The sequence below is a fragment of the Ambystoma mexicanum genome, chromosome 2q (assembly GCF_040938575.1).
Source record: "Ambystoma mexicanum isolate Mex_15411 chromosome 2q, UKY_AmexF1_1, whole genome shotgun sequence".
NCBI lineage: Eukaryota > Metazoa > Chordata > Amphibia > Caudata > Ambystomatidae > Ambystoma > Ambystoma mexicanum.
This window is the reverse complement of record NC_090924.1, coordinates 878,228,608-878,245,166: the sequence shown is the minus strand read 5'-3', so window position 1 is coordinate 878,245,166 and position 16,559 is coordinate 878,228,608. Positions and strand designations below refer to the sequence as shown.

Sequence of the window (16,559 nt, the reverse complement as noted above, 5' to 3'; positions counted from 1 at the left end):
GGTCACAAAGTGTCACTTAAGAAAATGCAATATGTACGGCTAAAAGTTGATTATTTGGGATACGTTCTCACTGCAGAGGGTCGATCGCTGTCACCTGAAAGGGTACAGGTAATTCAAGAAATAGCCTATCCTAGTACCTTTAAAGAATTGAGACGCCTGTTAGGTATCACCTCATATTGCCATCATTGGGTCCCGGAGTTCTCCCTGCTAGCTAAACCCCTTCTACAGTGTCTAAAAACGGAAAAGGATCAGATACCCTTCATTTGCACACAAGAAATGAGAGAGGCCTGCGACGCTCTGAAAAGCGCCTTGTGTAGTGCCCCGGGGCTTGGGACACCCAATTAGGGCAAACCATTTACCCTTTTTGTACATGAACAGAAAGGTTGTGCCCTATCTGTATTAACGCTTAAAGGTTGTGCCCCATCTTGGACCACCTCTTTCTTACAAGACAGAACCATGCAAGTATTCTCTGACCTAGCCGCCGCATCACCAACCATTATACTTTGTGGGGTGCCCCAAGGCTCCTGCCTCTCCCCCACCCTATACAACATCTTCACACGACCCCTCTTCCTCATCCTCGACGCCATGGGCATCTCCTACACCAACTACGCCGACGACACTCAGATCCTCCTCACTCTCACAGGTAACTATAACACTGACTCCCTGACCCTCAACAATCTCTACAACACCATCCAAGCCTGGATGGCAGACAACGAACTATGCCTCAACTCTGACAAGACGGAACTCCTCCTGGTAGGTTCCCCCGACACGCTAAAAAATCCAGATGCCCAATTCAGCCACTTCACCATTGATTCCATTAAAATTCCGGTCTCTGATTCTGTCAAAACTCTGGGAGTCTACCTGGATTCCTGCCTATCCATGGACAGACAAGTCAAAGCAATAGCATCTGCAGCTGCATATCATGCCAAACTTATGAACGCAGTCAGACCCTTTCTCTCCAAAGAGAACTGCACCAACATAGCCAGAGCCATCACCGGCTCTAGGCTAGACTACTGTAACGTACTCTTTCTAGGAACCTCCAATAAAAACTTAAAGAGACTACAAGTAATACAGAACAATGCTCTCCGGGCAGCCCAAGGCATTGCTAAAAGAGAACACATCTCTGGAGGCCAGAAAACTAGCCCACTGGCTCCCAATAAAGGAAAGGATCGTATTCAAAGCCCTAACACTGACCCACAAGTGCATTCACCTCACTGCTCCAGCATACCTTTCACAAAGGATCCACCCCGTCTCCACTACCAGGCCAACTAGATCACCGTACACCAACATGCTCTCTGTGCCACTAGTAAAAAGAGTAAAAGCGGGCGGATCCAGCTTCCCTTATCTCGTGCCCACTCACTGGAATGCCCTACCACCCACTATCCGAGGTGAGGCCTCCCTCACCACCTTCAGCAAAACGCTGAAAACTACCCTCTTCACATAAGGCCAGACACGTCAGCACGAATACTTTTCATGTATGTTGTAATATATGACCAAATGCAATATCTGTAACAACAGTATGATGTCTTGTAGTATTCATAATGTGTCAACAATCGCTACCATGCCTGTACCATCTAACTAAGCTATTGCAAGTAACAGCGCCTCACTGCCCCTGGGCTGCTTGCGCGCTATATAAATATAAATAAATAAATAAAATAAACGCAGGAACAAAATGGAAGGCAAAGGCCTTGTGCTTATTTCTCTGGGACTTTGGACAGCGTGGCTGCAGCGCTTTCCCCTTGTATGCGATCAGTTGCTGCTGCAGCAGCGGTAGCTCTTAAGCAAAGTGCTGGTTTAGTGTTGGGAACTGCCATAATGTCCCCCATGCCGTGGATGTGTTGCTCAATAGAACTCAGACTCAGCATCTAACGGCAGCCCGTTTAACACAATATGAATTGACATAGTTTGCACCAAATGTAACTGTCATGAGATGTAACACTTTGAACCCAGCTTCCCTTTTGCCCTTGCCAAGTGAGGAGGGAGATCAAGACATGCATGATTGCCTAATACGCACTGATGAACAGACCCGAGGTAGGGTCGACCTGAGTGATCTTCCCTTGGAGGGAGGTTATGGGGTTCTATTTTGTGATGGCTCATGTTGCAAATTGGAAAGTGGGGAGACAGTGGCTGGGTATGCGATAACAACTGAAAATGAAATTGTCCATATGGAACGCATACCTGAGTTATCAGCGCAAGCTGCAGAATTAAGGGCATTAACAAAGGCTCTGGAACTAAGCAAGGACTTAGCTGTGACCATCTATACGGATTCAGCCTATGCACATGGTGTGGCCTTTAATTTTGGCCTGCTATGGAAAGAAAGAGGGTTTCTCACCTCACATGGTACCAAAATAAAACATGGTAATTTGATAAGCAAAGTATTAGCAGAATTGGTTGAACCCGCTCGGGTGGCTATAGTGAAGTGCTCCGCCCATAGAAAGATAGATGTTGTGGGTCAGGGAAATGATTTGGCAGACTAGGTGGCTAAATATGCCGCGGAATATTGTGAATTGCCCCTTCCAGAATGTAACATGATGCAAAGGGATGTGGAAGGGAAGAGGGATGGTGAACTGGGAAGAGACATTGAAGAAGTAGTAAGAGACATTCAAAAAGAAGCAGCAGATTACAAAGTTAAAGCATGGACTAAGGACAGTAACAATGAACAAACTTCCAAGGGTGTGTGGTTGGATAAAATTAAAATGAGGTGGCTGCTCTCTGACAGTTATTTACCCATGATAGTAGACATGTCACATGGGAATGCCCACATTAATGCAAGTGCAATGGAGGATATTCTGAGCAAGGTATGGAAGAACCGAAAAATTGGATCATATTGCAGGAGTTGGGCAGCACAGTGTGCCATCTGCCTCCAGCATAATGTGGGTAAATCTGTAAATGTTTCACAGGTCATAAAAGGCTCCCTATGCAGCCATTTGAGGTGGTGTATATGGACTTTATACAGATGGAACCAGTTGCCAAATTGAAATATTGTCTTGTGATGAGGTGTGGGTTTTCTGGCTGGACAGATGCCTACCCCCTGAGAGATAACACTGCTATTTCCACAGCAAAGTGTATTTTGAAATACTGGGCGCACCAGTACACGGTGCCCAGCCTTTTGTACTCTGACAATGGAGTGCATGTTACTGGCCAAGTTGTGAAGTATGTCTGTACTGCTTTAGGAATCGATCAGAGATTCCATTCAATAAATCACCCAAAATCAGCCGGGATTATTGAACGTGCCAATTCTGTGGTGAAGAATAAGCTGGCCAAGATCTGTGCCTCCACAAATCTAAAATGGCCAGACGCACTTCCTTTGGCATTGCTTAGCATGAGGACCACTCCAGAGGGGATGCACAAATTGTCCCCTTTTGAAATAGTGATGGGCCGACCTCCAAGTGCCTGGTCAATCCCAAAACCCAGAGCTATTGGTGATATTGAACAGCCATTATTGAGGGAATACTGTGCTGAACTCATGCATAAACTGTCTATTATCCATCAACAGATGAAAGAAGAAGCTCTGCCGGCCCTACAAGGAGAGGGCAACGCTATCAAGCCTAGAGACTACGTCCTGGTCAAAAGCTTTGACCGGACCAACTGCTTGCAGGGTCTTACTTGGTCCTATTGGCGACACAGATTTCTGTGAAGATCGCTAGCCATAAAACATGGATTAACGCCAACCATCTGAAAAGACCACCACCTCAGATATTCCACCCCCCAACTAAGGATACGGACCATTTTGCAGCCAAACCAACAGAAGACACTCCAAGGTATAATCTGCGCCCTAGGAAGCAGCATTGATTGCCTATGTTTGAACTCTGACACCTGGCTGAGAAAAAAGAGTTGGTAAAGGGTTGGAACAAGCAAGGACAATTGAACATACAGATGAAGTGGCCTCAGCAGCCCCTCCTGGGTAAGGAAGTAGCCCCACGGAGACACACAGATGAAATGGCATCAGCAGCCCCTCAAGGGTAGGAAGTAGCCTCACTGAGACGTGTCAAGGTAGGTACCTGAAGCGGTGAGAGCAGAATGGGTTATACTGTGCAACCCTTGAGATCTAGCGCATAAACGGACGGCACCGTTAGGGTAACTGTTAGGGATTTTAAACATTTTGGGTAAATATATACTGTATGTAACGTGTGACATTTGACAGCCAAGTTCCGGAACTCATCCATCTGGGATCAGCCCTGTGCGAGGGAACCGAGTAGGTTGTTACAATGGATAACGAGGATGCAGGACAAAGGAGTCCACGAGTTAATAGGTATGCATGCACCCCAGAGGAAAAGCTCATTTTATCCCTTGTCAACATCTTTATAGCAGTAGGGTCTCCTATATTCTTTTGGTACTTTGAACACCATGATATTTATGTTGCTCGTAACCTGTTACCCGCCACAATGCAGCCCCCGACACCAGAAATGGTAACTATTCCTCACGTAGATCAGGAGTATCGGAAGAAGCACCCCAGGAATAGCATCCTGACATGGATGAATGATACGAACCAGATCCTAAATACTGTTACTTCTGCTCTGGTACGCAACTCCCGCTACAAATGATACATGTGTGCCCCTGCGAGATCTTATTTTGCGCTCCTCCACTAACATTATCACACCTAACGCAAACCGCTTTTTAAAAAACAACCCACATTGCCCTAACACCCAACGCAACCCGGTTTCTAGAAAATTCCACTCCTTGCCCAAGCAAAGAAATAGAAATAGACCCAACCCAGCTTTTTGCAGTACGACGAGGAGGAAAATTGCCCCTCCTAATCCCTTTACATAATATAGTCTGAAAGGCCCCCTTCTGTTATCAACGATACAGAAAGTATGACGATGGTGAAAGCATGATTCATGACGATGGCAAAGCCAGGTTTAAAGGTATATCTGATGCTAATGTCGAAAAAAGGGCATGTTTATGGGTCTACACAATTGTTATATTACGGTAGATATGAATGATAGTCCATCGCCCTTTCTTCCTGCAAAGGGGGCAATGTTTATTTGTGGACAGAACGCCTTTCTTTGGTTGCCCCGCTTTTGGAAAGGTAGATGTACCGTTGGTTATATAATGTTAGGTTTGCATTACAAACCTTTGGAGGCAGTGAACTTAAAACAAGAAACAAGGAGGACAAAATTGAATATGGGGAATTACGGACGAAGGAAGAGAGGTGTTATCACTGAAGAAGACACCACTTGGGACACATTTTTTGATTTTCTAAAGGGTATAGTGATGCCAATGGGAATAGTTATGAACTCCCGGAGCATTAGGCATCTGGCTAGATTAGTGAAAAAGGAACTCAATGTGACCAGCGAGATACTCACTTATATTACTAAAGAAATACAGGCAGTTCGGATGGTCGCATTAAAAATCGTCTGGTATTGGATACAATGCTGGCAGAGGTGGGAGGAGCTTGTAAAATAATTGGAACTTCCTGTTGTACCTTCACATCTGATTAAAGTACCGACATCTTTAAGGGGATCGATGAAATGCATAAAATGGCAGCTCAAATACACTCTGAATTTGGGCCCGGGGATGGGATCTATTATGGAGCTGGGGCTGTAAGCTTCTTACCCCTCTACTTGTCATAGGAGGATTGATAGCTGCTTGCTGCTGTTGCATTCAGTGCTTTCCCTTATGTGTATCTGTCATAGGAGATTGCTGCAGGAAAATGATGGGGGCACTGGCACGCAAACCCACTAATGCTATGGCAACCAATGAGATGATAAAACTGGAGGAGGCGATAGAAGGGTTGCAAAAGATTGATGTTTCTGACAACGAAAATAAAGAGGGTGGAACATTCAAGCCAAAATATGTGACGTATACTGAACAACTGAACCAACGGAGAGCCGCAGTTGGGCTCTGTCCAGTGCCTGACAAAGAGCCGCAGCCAGTGTCTAACAGGGAGATAGCACCTGTTAAAAGGATGAATAAATACCAGGCACACGAAGGTTATTACTGATATAGTCTTGCTGATGCAAAAGGGTCGATTGTAAATACAGAAATAATTTCTCTAAAGAGCTGCCATATTGGTTTGCTTCAGCAAGACTAAACCATTGTTCACATTATAGCATTATGTCCATGTTAAACCAACTGCTCTTTTGTGTCCATGCATGAGGCCTACGGTTTGGCTTTGAGCACACATTACTCATAGATTTAGGAATGTCCCCCTGCTTGCCTTTCCTGTAAATGCGTACATAACAGTGTCTATTAGCACTCTCTTGCTTCCCTTCCCACAGTGTGCGGCCTGCAAGTCAGCGTGTGTTCACCGACCCTTGGGACTCTTTCATTAATAATGATTGTTCGGCAGCTGCGATATTTCCCGCAAACATAAGCATAAAACCATCTATTTTTGGTATTGACATTTCTTGGAATGTGTGTGAAGGGGGGTTTTTGTCGGACACTCATGCGTCACCCTGTAAAATGTATGTCCTGCTTTTGTTTAACAGCCCATAAAAGGAAATTATTGTAGCCTCAGCAAGATATGTGTTGGTTTGCAAAATTCCCCCACTGTATCAAGTTTGACGAGATGCTTGTTTGCACAACCATGCATGCCAAGGTCACATCTGCATCCTGAACATGTTATAACAAACCCTGATAAGTCATATGAATTAATAGCCATTAGCAATGTCCGGCCTTTGTATTTCTCACCGCAATGTCTGGGATAACAGCCAAATGTATTTTGGCAGGAAATTCTATGTCTGGAAGTGTCTCGTTTTGTTGCCAGCCATAGAGCTAAATGTTAGCGTTTTCCTATAAAATGTATCAGCTCTGTAATGTTAGTAGCTCACACTGGCAGTATTCCTATGATGGTGTCATGTGTCGGCCCTTCCGCGGAAGCCTTTGTCTTGATGGAAATAAATAATTTTTGAACTCACTTGCGAGTGCGTTTATTTGACGGAGACCCCCGCCTGGTGAATTTTGAAATTGATTCTAGGTTTCGAAATCTTGATTGATTCTTTAACAAATGAACTTAGCAGTACCATACAAGAACAGACAAGCAAAGCTAGAGTTTACATTCCCGCACCTCAGCAAAAGGTGACTGAGTGCAGTCAAATGGGATGTAACTGCAAATGTTCATCAGGCTCAAACTAACTAGCGCAAGTGACAAATGTTCTGAATATCTCACTTATTAGCTGGAACACAAGAGGATTTAAACATTTAATAAATAACAATGAAAGTTCCTTGAATAAATTTAGTATCCTCATGTTTCAAGACACTTGGCTTACCGCGGTCCCTTTATGGGACAATAACGATATTTTTCTGAATGCAGCCCTAAAAGCAAACTGTGCGAGGCCTATATCAAGACTTCTCATAGCCATCAAAGTGGAGCAAGGTGTCTCTGCAGAGGAGTGGGCGACCCCAAATAAGTACATGCAACTCATTGAAGTTAAGATACATGATACCACCTATGCATTGTTAAATGTGTATTGGAATCCGGTGGGAATATCCAATGGTTGCTGGGTGAATTAAAGAAATGTATATCACTGGATTCAACAGTCTTACATGTACTAATTGCTGGCGATCTTAATCTTGACTGTGTATCGGAGAACCCAGCAACTAAAAACACCAGATTGGCAAAATGGCATTGCTCCATAAAATATCACGATTTGCACAGGCTCAATGGAGCATTTCAATCGGATATTCCCCCGTCCAACTTGGCGTAGAGGCCAGTGTGCCTCCACAATAGATTACATCTACGTTAACGTGGAGTTATTTCATTCAATCACTGATTTTTGTATAATTGAAACTAGCGCTAGTGATCATGATCAATTAATAGTGAAATTGCCAATCTTGAATTATAATGTAAATGTTAGAACCTTGTACCAAAAAGCTGCTCTTACCCTGAGTGCCGGGTGTAATAAACTATGATGGTCAGAGGAATCCTTAGGTAATTTTAATAAATATTTGGATGATCAGACGAACAAAATGAGAGCAGGAGACTCAGCTCATGACATGGTATACTCCGATATGATGCAAGTTTTCCAAAGTGTATCCTTTAAGATCTCTACTGCTAGATTGCACAGGCCTAAGTTGCACGTCTTTAATCATGAGGTGAAAATGAGAAAAACTCTCTATCGATTCCAAAAGTGTGAAGCACTAAAACAACCAGTAGCCATCAGAGCACCCCTGTTAGCCAATATCCAAACTAAATATATGAATTGGATACAGGCTAGGCGGGCCGAATTATATCAAAGGGATGGCGCCATAATGTTGTGTGCTTTGCAAACCAAAAACATTGCTAAAGGTTGGACAATATTGAATCAGGTGGTACATGGCTCCTAAGCCATTGTCCAAGCCAATGGCGTCACTGAACAAAATTGGATCAAACACTTTTCGGAACTATATTCACTACCTCAAAATACATTGAGTTTAATATCTTTAGATGTACCTAAAAGTTTTGTTCTTAAGTTTGATTTGGACGATGTCTGCTATTAAATAAAAAAGGCCAGTCAGTCGGGAGCTTGTGGTCCAGATGGTCTCCAACCAAATATTGAAAAGACACCCTGTACTGTGGCAAATATATTGTTTAATATTTTTTCTTTAATAAACAAATCTCAATCTTTTCCTGCGACATGGAAGCATTCCATCTTTGTTCCGATTTATACAAAGGGTGATCAGATGTTGCCTAGCAGTTACAGACCCATAGCACTTCTGGATGCTCCTGGGAAAATGTTCTCAAGGATTCTTTTGAAAGAACTTAATGAGCGGACGTTCTAAGAACATCTTAGAGATCCATTTCAATCAGGGTTTGTGGCTGGCCTTGGCACTATTCCAAATTTGATTACGTTAAATATGATAAGATCAACATATGCAACTCGGAATCAACCGCTATATTTAGCATTTGTTGATTGCCGAGCTGCATTTCATTCCATTGACCGATTTTGACTTTATTACAAATTACTGGGGAACAACTGTCCTTCTTCGATACTTGCTTTGATTAGGTTACTGCACAATGACACGTCAATACAAGTTAGACTGACACTAGCAGGGAAACTATCTTCTTCTTTCCATACATATCGTGGCCTTAAACAGGGTTGTATTCTGTCTTCAACAATTTGTTTTTGTTTGATTGGGGTATATCTTTACGAAAGGTGTTATGTGATCCTCCAAAACTAGGTACTCAACAAATCTGCTATCTGCAGATGACATTGTGCTCATGTCACAGGCGCCTGTTGGTTTTCAAAACGTGTTATCCCAACTTGAATTATATGTAACTGTAACCAACTTGGTGATCAATACAGAAAAAACAAGTTGTGGTGTGCAAACCAAATACAAGAACAAAAATAAGATCTTATGCTTGGAAGTTGCAAAATGTAGAACTTCTAAAAGTACAACAATATAAGTACTTAGGAATCACGATAACTAAATTCATGACCAATGAGACATATGAGCAAGAGATGAATTGTCAATTACAAACATTAATCTCGCAAGCAAAAGTACTCAGAGGTAAATATGGAAAATATTCTCTTCAGCACATTATGCTATTTTATCAGCAAAAAGTGATACCAATTCTAATGTATGGCATTGAGACATCTAAGCCGAAAGATCGTAAGTGGTGGGATAAACTCGAATTCCGATTTTGGAAGCAATTGCTTCATATTCCAAAATCTACTCCATTACCATTAATCCGATTTGAACTAGAGTTATTATCCTTTTATTCGCAAACTGTGTGGAAAATGTGTGCACTATTAATGAAGTCCCTTATGGGTCTGCCCACATGTAATATTCTGGGTGTCTTGGCACAACATTTACTTGCAAGTAAACATGAGTTTGCCAAAATATGGTGCAAATATAGTTTAGATGCATTGGCTGAAGATTCGGTTACTTTGGAATTGTTGCTACAAAATCCAGTGCGATCCAAAGTAAAAATATACCAATTAGACTGGATTGTTAATCGAAACAGTTGTTTGCGCTATAAAGATTTTGATGCGCAGTTGTTTGGACATAAGCAATTTCGTGTAATGGCTGATTACTTGGTTAAATGTCCTTCTCCATATATACGTGATCAATATTTACGTTTCAGATTAAATTTATGGCCTGCATTAGATGTGATGGCTAGAAGAAGGATTATTTCAAAAGAACAAAATTATTGCCGCTTTTGTTTAGATAGATCTCAAAGCGAGACATTAGAACATTGCATAGTAGCATGTCCTATGTTAAATAATAAACAAAAAATCTTTTTTAAGAATTTGATGGTTAAACACTGCCCAATGGAACCGAAAGAAATATGGCAATATAAACAAGCTCTAAACTGGCTATCAGAGTGGCGATTATCCAGTTTTTGGATGCAATATTTCCAAAAATTGCCAAAGAAATCCGTTAGGAGTTGATGTTTAAAGCTCATTGTGAAAGAAATCTATCTGTTTTATGTATGACTAATCACTTTCATATTGTTTTTTTTTGTTTTATGTATTCTAATATATTTTATGATGAAACAATTTAATGTGGTGTTGAAAATAATGATATGTCTGGAACTATGGTATATATTTGAAAGGTTGATTGTATCAACCAACCAAATAAAAATAAAAAAAAATAAAAAATGGAATGATGGCTACATCACATGGAGGCATAGAACGGGAGAGCTATATTTGGCTCATCCCCGGACCTGGTAATGGAGTCCGATTCCAGTAGATGGGGATCCTGATGTGGGCACCTGACGACAGGAGAAAGATGGTCAGAGAAAGGAGGTGGATCTGCATATCAACTGCCTAGAGCTACTTCCAGACTCATTTGTAGTGAAATGCTGGACACAGGTGAGAGCTCAATGTTGCATTCTCCTCAAGATGAACAACGTGTCTGATATATAAACAGACTAGGTGGCACGAAAACCAGGATGTTGGCAGGACTGGCACCGGATTTCTGGCACTTATGCCTCCAGAGAAGAGTATCTGTGATGGCAGAATACCTTCCAGGCAACCAGAACGAAATAGCTGACTGGACCTCCTGGTTCCTCAGCGATGCCAGAGATAGGAAGCGGGACAAAAGAGTTTTCCAGAGATTGATGATGAGATGGGGTCCATTTCAAAGGGACCTATTTGCATCGAGGCTGAACAGTTACCTTGTTTTTTCAGCTGGAGACCAGACCCAGAGGTGACAGACGATTTTCTGCAGAATTGGGGTCCACGTTTGGAGTATACATTCCTGCCTTTTTCAATGATAGCGAGAATGCTAGCCCAAGTGAGGAGGCAATGGGTGTCGATAATTCTGATAATGTTGGCATGGAGGGGCCAGGCATGGTTCCCCGATCTGCTGGAGATGGCATGCGACAACCCGATTGCTCTGCCGATGCTCAACACGATAATTCAAACATCCACTGCTGAGATCAAGCAGCCTCAGCCTCATTGCGTGATCGATCTCAGGGGATCCTGGTCTAGGCCAGGATTATCGAGCGAGGCTGAACACATCATCAAGGAGTCTTGGGCTCCGGGAACCAGGAAGGCTTACAGGTCAGCATGGGCAAACTGGCATAGCTGCTGCATGGAGAGAAACGTTCATCCAGCTAGAACAGATGTAGTACACATAGCACACTTTGTAATGGCAGTGCAGGACAAAGCATACAGGACCATTAATACAGCCCGCTCATTGATATCATAGGGACACATAAGACTGACAGTAGGGGAACACCTGTTGATATGCAGAATATAGATTGTCAGACCTCCTTAAGTGTCATGCCTGTCAGCCCACTCAAACCCGGCACATCTGCTTCCACACAGAGAACTCCCAAACAGCTGAGGTTACCTGCCCACACGGCCCTTAGAACTGCCAGGCCGTTCTATACACAGTGGAGACTGTTTTGGAAGCTGCCGGGGAAACGCTTTCATTAGAAATCATCACGTCCTTAAGCGCATGGTAACATTCTTTTTCATTCTACAAGCGCATTGGAAAGGAAACATTCTGAATTGTTGCGCATTGGAAAGGAAACATTCTGAATTGTTTTCATTCGATACTCTCGCAGGTTTCATCATGTGATATGTTCCGCAGCGTGATCATCACCTGCTGTGTTCATGGTCACGTGTACTAACATGAGTGGACACGTATATAACAAGGCATATCAGTGCAAACGATGCTTCTGATCGTATCTCGATACCTGACGTTCCGGAGCTTCGGAGTTTGCAGTGAATTCCTTTGCGGCTCCAGCCTTACACCGTGTTCCGCAGTGGTTCCTCCTAACAACATACCTGCTCCAGTTCCACTCGGAGCAGCCTGCTGTTTTCTAAGTCGGCAACCAGCCTTACACCGCGTTCCACAGCGGTTCCTCCTAACATATCCGCTCCAGTTCCGCTCGGAGCAGCCGGCTGCTTTCTCAGTTGGCCACCTTGCTTTTGTTTCTTCATAGTGGCAACCGCTACTCCATTTCCCTGATAGCACTATTCCCACTATCAATTCCGCTCCATTCTCCCGCTAGTCCATTCCTGATAACGGGAGTCCCACTTTCCCTTCTACTACAGCAGTCCCACTACTCTTTTTACATAGGGACTTCTTTCATTCTGCTTATTCTGTGAGTTCAGTCTAATTCCCTCACGGATACCAATTAGGTAGTCCTTACAAGGGCATTATTAGTCATCACTTTCCTGGAACAATATTCACCAATTTCCACTACACCTTTTGGTTTTCCCTTCAGGAATCGTGCACTGGACTTAATGGACGCTATCCTGTGTGCACCAACCTGACTCTAGTGTGGCCCTTGTTCCATTCGAGTTCCCTCTACTAACTTCCTTCCTTGTCGTTGTTCCCTTGGAATACCTGCTGACATTTTGGATTCTACCTATGACTGTCCTGATCAACAGGTTAGTGTACTTTAGAAAGGCGCATAGCTGCTCACTTGATATTGGTCCAGTTTCTAATGTAATTCTTTATTTATATCAACAGTCTGGTGGTTATTGTTCCTTCCATGCCCTTTCCACTGATTACTCTCTCTGGCTGTCGACTTAACAAGCCAGAGAGTGACATTAGTTGGAAGGTCTAATATTGACGGACATCGTTCTACCTCAGGTCACTCCGTAACATCAGGGACGACTCCAAGTGTATCCTTTTTGAATACCAGTCTGTATCCTTTGATTGGTGTACTAGTGGTATATTCTGATTTATAACATTAAGTGAAACATGACCAAATGTGGGATGCAGTGTTGAAGATGTTCACAGTACATAGGTTTCACATTCTAGCAGTGCTTGGAAACCGACGCATGTTGTAAATCTTAAAACTTGCAGGGTTAGTTCACCTTCAGTATGAATGCAGTTTATGTAGGATTGATAAGAGTTGTGCTTTGTACAATTGGAAGTGTATCTAAGTAAGAGGACATTCACTCTTACAACTAAGAGAAATGTTTCATTTTTTTGTTTATCAAAGCTATTACATCACAATGTCTGAGTTATTTAAATAATGGTGTTTCTTTTGTAATATGAATAAATGCATTTTTTCCATGTAATAATAATGTTTGCTTAAATTGCCTTAGTGATATATTGACAACAATTCAAATTAGGAGAAATCAAGATTGGGGTATATGCATTGTGTTTTTGATGGTCACAGCATGGCCAGACAACAATGAGTTATCCAGGCAAGAGTTAACGGCAAAAGTGACAATATGTTTGTTATCATGCAAAAGAGTATCAGGCATGAGGGCATTAGAGGTTATAAAAAATAATGTACACCCTCGGGGGTAACGTTTTATATTTCACGGAAAGGAGAACAAAAAACAATCTGAGAACAGTAGGGCATGTCTCATTCCCGGGTCAACCCACACTATGCCTGGTGTTTACATGCATATATAAATATGACAAGGGATATACGACCTCCAGGGGGATCACAGGAGCTCATTGCTCCAAGGAAACCGTTCGGGGCAGTAGCTTCAGCTACTTTGGCAGGATGGATGAAATGGGTTATGAGCCAAGCAGGCATTTGATATTACATGTTATGGCACCCACTCAGCGAGAGGCACCATGACGTCCAAGACATTTAATGAGTGTGCTCGACTGAAGGACATCATGAAGGCAGCAGATTGGTCAAATTAGTCGATCTCCAAGACATGTAATTTCAAACCAGTCGAAAAGGTAACAACGTTGGTGGTAAGTACGCTTAGAACAAGAATATTCTGAGCCTCCAGGGCTTGACATAGAATTCAGATTTTCAACACATACGTTATAGAAAGTCATAATTCTATTAAAGACACAGAGACAAAGGATTATCCCACCCTGATAATCGTGAGCAATGACAAATGTTATGTTGTAATATATTATGTTATGCAAATGTTTGATTTAACACATCTTTTGCCCCTGCACTTTCTGATTCTGCAAGGAACTAGCCAACCCTTCTGCAGTCTCCACCTCACTGCTTCCCTCCCAGGCCCTCTGCAATGCACTGGCCAAACAATTCACTGCAAAAATCAGGACATCCTGAGCACCCTTGCTTCTTTCCCTCGGACCTTCCACGCCCTCCTGCCATCTATGGCATCCCATCCGCCCTCTGCCTTTCTCTCTTATCACATCTGACGAGGTCACTACAGTCGTCCGCTCTATGAAGATCCCCTTCTAACAGTTCTCCCCGTTCTTCCAGAACTATTAAGGACAATATTGACTCTCTTGCCCATGCACTTGCTGATTTCTGCAATTGCTCTTTTGCTACTGGGTCTTTCCCCTCCTCCCTCGAGCATTCTCTTGTGCGCCCCCTCCTGAAAAAACCTTATGCAGACCTGTCTTGTCTGGCTAACTACCGCCCCATCTTAATTACCCCCTTCCTTGGGAAACTCTTGAAGAAGCTGGTCTTCCCCCAACTGACCCCAGCATACTGAGCTTGTTGGTTGCCTACACAACCATCAATCTGGATTCCGAGCTTCTAGAGGCACGAAAACTGCTCTTATGAACACCCGTGAAGAACTGCTTGCATCTCTTGATTCTAACTCTCCTGCCGTTCTCGTTCTACTTGATCTCTCCTCTGCATTTAACACGGTCAATCACTCTATCCTCATAAAACGACTCCACAATACCTTATCTCGGAGCGGGCACTGGACTGGCTGACATCCTTCCTCAATGACCGTCCCCTCCCAGGTTATCCCGGGTTCTTTCTCCTCTCCCACCTCTATCTCAACCTGTGGCATCCCCCAGGGCTCCAACATTTCTCCCTTGCTCTTTAACATCTATCTTGCCCCGCTTGCACACCTAATTTCCACCTACTCCCCCTACTTGCAGTGTTATGCAGATGAAACACAACTCTTCTTCAAACTTCCCTGTGATCCTTCCCTTACCTCCTCCATCATTCGTGACTGCCCATCTGCAACCCAGTCCTGGTGTGCCTCCAATGATCTCTGCCTCAATACCAGCAAGACTCAGATCCTTCACAATGGGACTCCTGCTACCCCCTTCGTCCCCTCACTCTGGCAGCCCTCTATGGGTTCTCCCTGTTCTCCTTCATCTGAAGCCAAAAACCTTGGAATCATCTTCCGACTCCTTTTTCCTTCCTCCCTCACATTCAGGACCTTGCCAAGAAGGCCCACTTTCAACTCTACCGCCTCAAAGGAATCCTTTCTTTACTCACTTTTCCCCAGAACCTCAATGTCTTTAGAGCTCTGGTACTCTATAGGCTCAACTACTGCAACAGCCTCTTCCTTAATCTAGCCTCTTCCGCTCTACGTCCCCTCCAGCTAATCCAGAATAGGGATGCAAGACTTAGCCTCACACCCAGGGACCACATCTCTCCATCCCTAAAACCTCTCCACTGGCTTCATGGTGCTGCAAGGATCAAATTCAAATCCCTCTGCATCATCATCTGGCTGTCTGGGGAGGGGGACCACGCTATCTACAACTGGCTCTCACTAAATACACTCCCTCCAGATGTTTACGTTCCTCCAGGAACCAAGTCTCTGTGTGTCAAGCAATCGCTAAACAGCGAGCTGGTGGACAATCTCTTTCCTAAGTTGACTCCATCCTATGGAACAGCCCCCCCTTCCTCTTGAGCCGGAACTCCTCAGATTCCAGAAGCTCCTCAATACTTTCCTTTTCACATCCTCCTTCGCTAAACTCCAGTCACTGAGATTGGTGACCAGGGCCTTTATGTGCCCACCTGGGTCCTAGCCTCCCACCCCCAATCGCCTTCAGCATAAACCCACTCACAGCACTTGCACTAGGCGCCCACTGGCCTGTGCTATCACAGGCAGTTGACCTCTGCAAGTCACTTAGCAGTTTGCAAATTACGCCCTAGCACTTCCCTCCATTACTCCTAGCACTTACCCCCCTCCCTCATACCTCTCTCTCTCTCTGTACTTGCACTCTATGCATGCTCACAAGGCCTAGTAAGACAGACTCTCTCATTCATTGTTATATTTGCCTTGCATTCCCATGTTCCCCCCGTGTTGCCCTGTGGGTGCTTTGAAACACAATTTACTTGATGCATAAGCACCTTACAAATGCACAATAAAATAAATAAAAAATAACACGATCACCCACCCAAATGGACAAAATGTCTGTGATGGTGTTTATTTTTCTCAGGTTCCATGGTGGATAACAAGCAGACCGGAACATAATTTACAGTTTGGAGTTAGATAACAGTTAAGCGTTTACCGGTTGGGGCAAAAAAGTTGGGA

At 43.6% G+C, this 16,559-nt stretch overlaps 1 protein-coding gene across 4 annotated transcripts in view; it reads right to left on the bottom strand.

Moving 5' to 3' along the window:
• LOC138569804 (protein adenylyltransferase SelO-like) overlaps positions 1 to 16,559 on the bottom strand; it is a 1,380,025-nt gene that overhangs the window by 1,361,461 nt on the left and 2,005 nt on the right. The gene's annotated exons all lie outside the window — the stretch shown is intronic.